We start from the raw sequence: 9,338 nt of genomic DNA on the forward strand, positions 1-9,338 counted from the left end.
TAATGAACTGTATGATTTAGACCCTTGTGTGAGGTATCATTGAACTCAGCAGAGATTTCCCTTTTCATTGGTGACAATTTGCAGAGTGCAGTGTAAATGCACGGTTGCAAAGAGTGGCGTCCGCCAGTAACCCCGACGCGCGCAGAGCAGCGAGGGCCCGTCCAATGCTGCTTGCAGCTTTAATTTAGATTGATATCGTAAATTTGTATTGCAAATTGTAACAATTGTGCATGAACCAACCCTGAATCAATCCTCTCTTCCTCTGGTGCCTCTTCCTTATCTTACTCTCACGTCATTGAAGTGAATGGAGAGATTGTTAATTCAGAACATTATGAACTAAACCTTGATCCGTGTCACATTATTCTCCGAGCACTCGTAACTGCTTTCTGAGTCAATTCACAGAGGTAAAGCCAGTAGATGATAGGATACGGACCACATAACAATCATGATAAGGTTGTTTCATAACACCAATAATGAGGGCTAAGTTGAGTAACGTGTTCTATTCATCCATCCATTCAAACTGTATTGGAGAAGAACAAAATTGGACAAAAAAAGGGAGTTTATGAAGGAAGCATACAGCCAGACCTAACCCTAACCTCTTCACCAGAGAGGCAGCCGATACACAAAAGATACACAGTGAAGCTTTAATGTTTGTGAAGCGTAGAACAGCTTTGTAAAAAATAAAAGGCGTCTGTATGTGAAAATGGACGATACAATGCACTGTTACCTATAGTATGTTTATCTGTTAAAGTAGACGTTAAAAGCAGTTAAAAAAGAGGGTCCATCTTCCCTTGTGAACTAGGTTCAACTTCATTGACCAACTTTGCTGACACATACAAGGAATTTTACTTACTGTGGATGTAAAAGGCAGAATCACAGTGAGTCAGCATTCTGGTTTTTAGAAAACTGTGCCGATTCTGTTTGGAATGCCTCATTTCCTTATGCCCTCTCTTGTTTTTATGTTGCCTCGACAATATCTATTTTCTAATCAGTTCTTTTTTTCCTGTTTTATCAATTATAGGAGTATTGTCATGTTGGGAGTTTTATTTTTATTTTTTTACTGTTGTAAGACAGAACTACAGCAAATTATAAGTAGTTCACATTACTATTTGCATTCTTTTCCAACCTCTATGCTATCTGTTTACTTATAATGTTCCCCTGTGGGCTCTCTAGTTGCACTATACTCATGTCAGTTTTGGGAGAGCAAAATGATAAACTGTGTGGACTGAGGATGTGGTTTTATATGTATGATGACATCAGATGGTCTTATTTTAGAATCCAAACTCGTTTTCATTCAATAGAAGGCGTGTCTATTGGTCTTCACATAAGGAGCCAGAGGCAAACCACAGCACATATATTCCCAAACCAAATCTTAATCAAGGTCAACCGCCATGCCATTTTGGATATTTTTGAGCATTCAAGTCTAGCTTAAAATAACAGGCCTGTTCTTTCACAGATATGTTATGCCAACCCACCCACTTTTGGTGTGTGTGTGTGTGTGTGTGTGTGTGTGTGTGTGTGTGTGTGTGCGTGTGTGTGTGTGTGTGTGAGAGTGTTTTTGCCTGAAACAGAAAGAAGTCTGTGTTTAAGTGGCTGAGAAAAGCTCAAGCTATCTGGCTTTCTCGGACAAAATAACATTTTTGCCAACATGTAAGCTCTCGCCTTGAGATTTTGGCCCCCAAAAGTTTTAAAGTTTTTTTTTTAAATATGGGATTTGTGAACAAGCAATCTGTTCAGGTGACACTAAGTGCAAACCCAACAGTGTTTAAAACATTGACGAACAGTCCCAATTTCATTTTTTGCGTCTTGTTATGTGACACAAGGAAACTCCATTTCACTCTTGAACGAGTTGGAATGATGAGACTGTACCCTCTGTCTTTCAAACAAGCCAATATCAGGTTCTAGGAACAATGATAAAATGGGTTTTCTTTAGCAGTTAACTCAAAGGTTACCAGAAGTATCATGTTACAGAAAAACAGCTCAACCTCCCGGGTGCCCCTACCTAAACTAATCAAAAGCAAGCAGGTTGGATTTTGTGTAAAGGGAGGAGTGTCAGTGTTTGAAAAAGGTTTGGTCTGAAAGCTATTCAGTATGTGAAGGTTAAGTTTGCAAATGCATAACTGACCCTAAGAACCACACTTAAGGCATTGCACGCAGCTGGAGATTATCATGCTAGGTGGGGGTATGTGTGGACGACTCCAATGAACTGAGTGCACATCAGTCTGACAGGTCATAAGAAATGTTAGGTCTCTCAACAAGATGAAAATATTCCATATGCCTGTGATAAAGTACATTATGTTTAACAATGATTGTGATATTGACAAAGCACCAAAGTCAGCCCACTGGCATTTAGCAACATTCCAATGTGCCAGAGGACACAGAGAAAGAAAAAGCTTGTCTGACAAAGACCAACATTCATTCAGTGACCTGGAAACTTTATTTTTCATCCAGTGGAACCAGTTTACCCCCCTCCTTCATAAAAACATATATTTACCTTTTTATAACAAGTAGACAAGTAGACACGACACAGCAGGCAGAATAAATGTGCAGGACTTACAGTGACATACTATTTACACATAGTCCTCCCCCGAAAAATACCCCCATAAATTGGCTGTAGTTAATTGGATGGGAGCAAAACAGAAATTGAGGTGAAGAAGTATAAGAGCACCAAATTCCACGTAAGGAGGCAGGTTGAGGAAGTGGATGGGTCAAACAAACAGGACTTTTGCCCAGAAGACCAAGGTTCGTGTCTTTTTTGAAAATAAAAGAAAACAGTGAGTTTTGTTTTAACTTTAGGGAACAAACGTAACATACAGAACTTAGTAACGTTCTGCGTCATATGCGTAACCGGAAGTGAATTAACAGATGTACTGATTTAAACCCAAACCACTATCTTTTTCTTAACTAAGTAGTTTTTTTGGGCCTAAACCTAACCAAAATGCGTCCGTTCCATGTTAACGTGTTTAAAACTGTGAACGCTACGTTCTTTGGATTAGACGTGAAGATGGAAAACGCTCCTGTGGGTCGTATTTCCTGCAACCGCTACGGGCGCTAGTTAATGAAATGCTCTGTGTCATATTGGTATTAGAGGGTAGAAATAAACATCCTACGTATATAATGGTATGGTTTGGAGGACTCGCTGCAAATATAGCATGTTTTCGCTATTGAATTATTATAAGCACTCAGTGAATGTTAGGTATTTGGTGACTCAACAACAGCATTTGTTTGCAACGATTGTGTGCTTCATGACTTTGCATAGAATACCTGTTTAGCAATAGGCTGTTGATGAGACATGCTTCAGTTTTCACCTCTTCATTGTTAGGGTTGTTGCTGCATGTAACACCAATATCTTTGTCCCTCTGCTTCTACAATCGCTTGAACATTGAGTACAACCCTGCAAAACAAGAGACATAACCCTGCCTCGCCCTCTCTGACATACACACACACACACACACACACACACACACACACACACACACACACACACACACACACACACACACACACACACACACTAACAAAGTCGTGTCTATGCCTAAACCTAGCCAAACCTTTACCAAAGAGTGTGCTGTCAGATCATCAATGCCGATGGGGGAATCAGTTCAGAAAATGCACCTATGATTGACCTAATGTATTTTGTAGTTTAATTTAGAGGGCGTCCAGCAAACGTAGATCCGCCACCTCATATGTTTTTGTGGCGAAAGTGCCCTAGAGGTCGTCGCTAACCATGCTAGCTAAAAGTACCTGATGCGACTATACATAATGTTACTAATATAATACCGACACAGTGTATCGTGCTCTTAACATGTTCAGCAGCACTAAAATTACTTTTTTTATGCTAATGTTATCTGTGTTTAGGGGAGTGTCTGCTTTTAACCCGTGCTGCCTGGTAACGGTTTAGGACACACACACAGAGATGTCATGAAGAGGATTTTGGAAGCAGTAGACAGATATTTGGGTTCTTCCATGGCTCTTTTGACGAATAGGCCTGAGTCTTACACTTTAAACCTTACAGCTGTTTTGTGGCTTGACTGGAAAAAAAAGTGGAAAATAAATTATTTTGGAGGCGGACACAGCTGTTGTGTATACCATAAATCTGCCACTATGTTTTTATGAACAACCACCCCCAACCCCTCTTTTGTCAGACATGAGTGAAAACTCACCACACAGATAAATAGAAGGATGGATTTATTCAAACAGTATGGACCCACTGTGTTAGTCAGCTGGTGAGACATAGTTTGCTTTAGTTGCTCAGGCATTCTGAACTCTTTGTCATCCTTCATGTTTTGGTCCTTGAGCCAAACCACTAGACCTTGGTTGGTGACGCAACATTTTAGAATTTTTCTGATGTGGTCTTTGTTCAATCCAATGCTAATCAGAGGTGTCAAGTAACGAAGTTCAAATGCTTTGTTACCTTACTTAAGTAGAAATTTTGGGTATCTATACTTTACTGTAGTGATTATTTTACAGCAGACTTTTTACTTCTACTCCTTACATTGTCACGCAATTATCTGTACTTTCTACTCCTTACATTTTAAAAATTGCCTCATTACTCCTATTTCAGTTCGGCTTGTTTTCATTGTTGTCATCGTTCAATAAAACACACACACAAAAAAAAAAAACCTATCCAGATAAATCGCGCCATCCAGATAGAGTGAATTTGATTGTGGTTGGATGAGAAGTATAACCATACACCATTCCAACATGCGATCCATCGCACCTGCACAGACCCGGTGCTAATATGGCGCCGGTGCCTTAACGACCGTTATCTACCGGAACAAATAGCAACGCGGATTTTGGTGCTTTATTTAGGTGCTACTTAAAATGCCTGCGCTTCTCTCTGATGCTCCGAAAACGGACGTTAGAGGGAACTGAAACATCGCCAAACGGGACACTAGTTAACACTACACTCGACAGCAGGTAACGTTAGCCTAGCGTTAGCTAGCAGCTGGAGTAAACACAGTTAAAATGCTGACAGCTAAACGGTGTAAAAGTGTGTCTGTATTTCACTGGAGAGGATTCTAACACCAGACTGTAGCTGCCGTTGTCTGAAAAACAGAAGAGATGTGTCACCTTTTTCAGCCCTTCTGAGTTTGCAGGTATGATTTTAATACATTTAATACAATACAAAATGTTTTTTGTGGAGGTGGGGTAGTGCACTACAGGCCCCTGTGGGGCGGGCTAAGCTTTTGTCCTTAATGGCATTTTTTCCCCCTTACATTACTTTTACTTTTATACTTTAAGTAGTTTTGAAACAATTACTTTTACACTTTTACTTGAATAAAAAGCTTGAGTTGATACTTCAATACAGAAGTCTTTTCAAACCCTAGTATCTATACTTCTACTACTTTTGACACCTCTGATGCTAATCTTTCCAAATATCAGCATATCCTTTCATCATAAAGCGGACAACATTCACACACCTTTACATTGAATTCATTCGATCACAGTAGTCATAATCTTTGAAAAGCAGTTTTTTTTAAATATATATATATACATATAATGCAGATGAGAGAAAGAAGATATACTGTGTGAATCCCTCAGAGAAATAAATGTTCTTCACACCATCAAACTAAATCTGTTGAATTGTAATTCTCAACATTAACCACATTTAGACAATAACTTTCAATAAATGACTAATTGGAAATCTAAACCCAGTTTAATATGTGCACTGGACTATGTGCCCTCATGTACAGCATAATGTTATATGAGTACAATTTAGAGGGTGATGACAAATTATATTTTGCCAATACGTTTTCAATATGCTCCCTGATAATGAGAGTTGGCTCCAAGTATGACATTTCTTTTTATTTATTTTTTTGAGAAATTACTTTCTACCAGACTCCCAGGCACCCAAGACTTTAAATATAAGCATTTTAATGTTGCATCACATCATGTCATTCTATAAAATAAATCTCCTAGAAAAGCTGAAGACCCAGATGGTTTTGACTATATCCCAACCGTTTTGACCTCACTGAATTGCCTCCAGCGTCGAACTTATAAAGCTAGTTATTGAGGAAAATGTGGCGATGCCAATTTTAAATGCTCGTTTATGATAAAGGGATTGTTAAAATCTCAAACAATGGTGAAAACAACACTGGCTCACTGTGATCCAGGGGCGACAGACTGGGGGGACTGAATACCCAGGGCCCTCATGTGAGGAGGGCCCAAAAAGATGCTAGAATGAATAGCTGTGGATGCGGGGAGGGGCGCATAGAAAATGCCTTTCTACAGGGCCCAGAATTTTGCGCTACGCCCCTGCTGTGATCTGATGTTAAGAGGAAATTTCACATGAATCACACATTTATAAAAATGCTGACTTATAACGGACTAAAGTTCATCACTGGAAAGTCCATTGTGATTTATTGTCATTGTCATTATTCATGTCACAACAGCAACATAATTCAGACAACATAATTTCTGGAGTGATAAAATTATTTCTCTGCTCAAAGGTTAAGAACTACCTATTGTGTCCTACATGTAGAGAATGAATACTGGCTTCTTGTAGAAGATTACGCTTAGAAAAAAATGTGGAAATCTGACTATTTTAACTTTCATATGCAGTTGTTTCCTGTCATGTAGTCCCTAGTAAACTGAATCTACTGTTCCCTGAGCAATGGAACATTGATCCATAGTTGGAGTAACTTGTTATTATTCTCACTTCCCACTGGATATCCGGAAGTTTATATCACAAGCTTAGCTGAAGTAATTATCTTATTCCAGCAGCCAGCATTTCTTGTCATTTCTTTGTCATTTAAGGCTGCTTATCCTATCAGCACTATCAGCGCTATGGGTTTGTGGGCAGTTTCTTCCAGTCAGAGTGTAAAATGTCTGTAATGTCTGTTTTATGTCACCCTTACACAATGGGCCCACAACAGGCTAGAGATGCTGTAAAGAACCCAAATCCTATAAACCTACAAGTCACTGTCACATTGCCCTTGCTTGTATGGTCATAAAGATTAAAGGGGTGACAGAATGATTATATAGGGTATTTTACACTGTTCCTTAAGGTCTCCTAATAGGGTATGTAACATTGGTTGGGCTGAAAATGGCCCGAATGCTATTTTATTAGGCCCTTAACTACCCTGTGAATATGGCTCTATTTGGAACAAGAGCTTTTCTTCCAAATATGGTATGCTCATTAATATTCCGAATGAGCTACGTTGATTGGTTTGAGCAAACTACATAGAAACACATGGGAGACTCTCATATTTCAGACACTGCAAAGTTATACATTGTTTATCGGGCTATTCCATTACAAAATTCACTTCTGAAACTTTTTTATGCGAGAAATCAACTATGTAAAGCTCAAATATGGGCCGCTTTACGAAAATGAATGGCTAACTGCAACTTTTGTCCGACTGTGTGTCGGAGTTCATCGCCGGTGCTGCCTGTGTTGCTGCCTCGCCGCCCGGCCTGCCTTCCTTCACAGATCCCGGCCTGCTATGAGGTACTTGGAGATGGCAGCCCACTGCACTCCATACCCGCGCAAAGTCACCGTCTCTTGGGCTAATGACAACCAAATGCCCCTGCCCTGACAGAGCTCCAGGGCTTGCAACTCCCCTCTTCCTGCTAGCTAAATGCCCGGTGTATGTGAGTGAGAGCGCGGTCAGCGAGCTTGTTACGCCAGCAATCTCTTACCACAGGTTTCAGTTAATCTTTTAATGTGTGTAATTATAATGTGTTGAGTTATTTAAACAAACGATTGGGGAAATAATCGCCGCTTGTCCGCGAGTCCCATTGATAGAGCCTGCGGCTGGATGTAGATTTGTAGCTACAAATCACGGATAGTTAGCTTCATTTTCGGCGTCATTCCGAGTATATCTACAGTTTGAATTTCGTCACGCCACGTATAGAACATCTAACTATGTCTTATAAAGTTAACAACGGCGTCCGATTTTAAATTAATGCATATTTGTGAAGAGTAGGGCTTCCGTTAGCTGCAACTGTCCCTTCAAACCTAGCTACCTGTCTAGCTACAAATCACGGATAGTTAGCTTTATTTTTGGTCGTAATTCGAGTATATTTACAGTTTGAATTTCGTCACGCCACGTATACAACATATAGCTAAATGTCTTATAAAGTTAACAATGGTGTCTGATTTCAAATTAATGAATATTTGTGAAGAGTAGGGCTTCCGTCAGCTGCAACTGTCCCTTCAATCCTAGCTACCTGTGTAGCTAGCTACAAATCACAGATAGTTAGCTTCATTGTTGGTCGTAATTCGAGTATATTTACAGTTTGAATTTCGTCAAGCCACGTATACGACATCTAGCTAAATATCTCATAAAGCTAACAACGGTGTCCGATTTCAAGTTAATGAATATTTGTGAATTTCAGAGGAATTCTAAGAGGAGGCTAGCTAGCTCTCATTGATAGAGCTACATCCAGCAGCAGGCTCTATCAATGAGACTCGCGGACGAGCAAACATTGTTTATTTCCCCAGATCGTTTGTTTAAATAACTCAACACATTTTAATTACACACATTAAAAGATTAACTGAAACCTGTGGTAAGAGATTGCTGGCGTAACAAGCTCGCTGACCGCGCTCTCACTCACATACACCGGGCATTTAGCTAGCAGGAAGAGGAGACTTGCAGGCCCTGGAGCTCTGTCAGGGCAGGGGCATTTGGTTGTCATTAGCCCAAGAGACGGTGACTTTGCACGGGTATGGCGTGCTGTGGGCTGCCAGTCGTGACGCAGCTCCAAGTACCTCACAGGCGGCGAGGCAGCTACACAGGCAGCACCGGCGCTGAACTCCGACACACAGTCGGACAAAATTTGCAATTAGCCATCCATTTTCGTAAAGCGGCCCATATTTGAGCTTTACATAGTTGATTTCAGAAGTGAATTTTGTAATGGAATAGCAGAGATCTGCGTGACCTAGCTAGATTCAGAAGACTACCTGATCTCAGGTCAGTTGTGTAGTTTATGTAAATGTTGGGGCGTGACCATTCTCTTAATACACCCATGGGCTGACAAAGGTTCCGGTTTTTGGGAGGTTGACGTCAACTTCCAGCTTTGTTGAGATTTTCATAGTAAAGGGGTGTCAATGGGATTTTGAGCTTCTATGTATGTCCTATTTACCCACCAAACTGTCGTTATTCAACTATGACAGGGTAAAATCGGTTTTGCATTCTATCACCCCTTTTTTACCCAAGATGTCTTACTAAGAACTTTGTTTTGTTTATCTCATCTGCAAACTATTTCTGCTGACAAAATTATCCTTACACAGGGTCTAGACCTACTTTTTCTTAAGCTTTCAACTACATCTACTAAGGTCAAGAATGAACTTTCTTGCTTGTATTTTCGGATTACGGATCAGCATTTTGTATTCA

Source organism: Perca fluviatilis, chromosome 12 (genome assembly GCF_010015445.1).
Source record: "Perca fluviatilis chromosome 12, GENO_Pfluv_1.0, whole genome shotgun sequence".
Classification (NCBI taxonomy): Eukaryota; Metazoa; Chordata; class Actinopteri; order Perciformes; family Percidae; genus Perca; species Perca fluviatilis.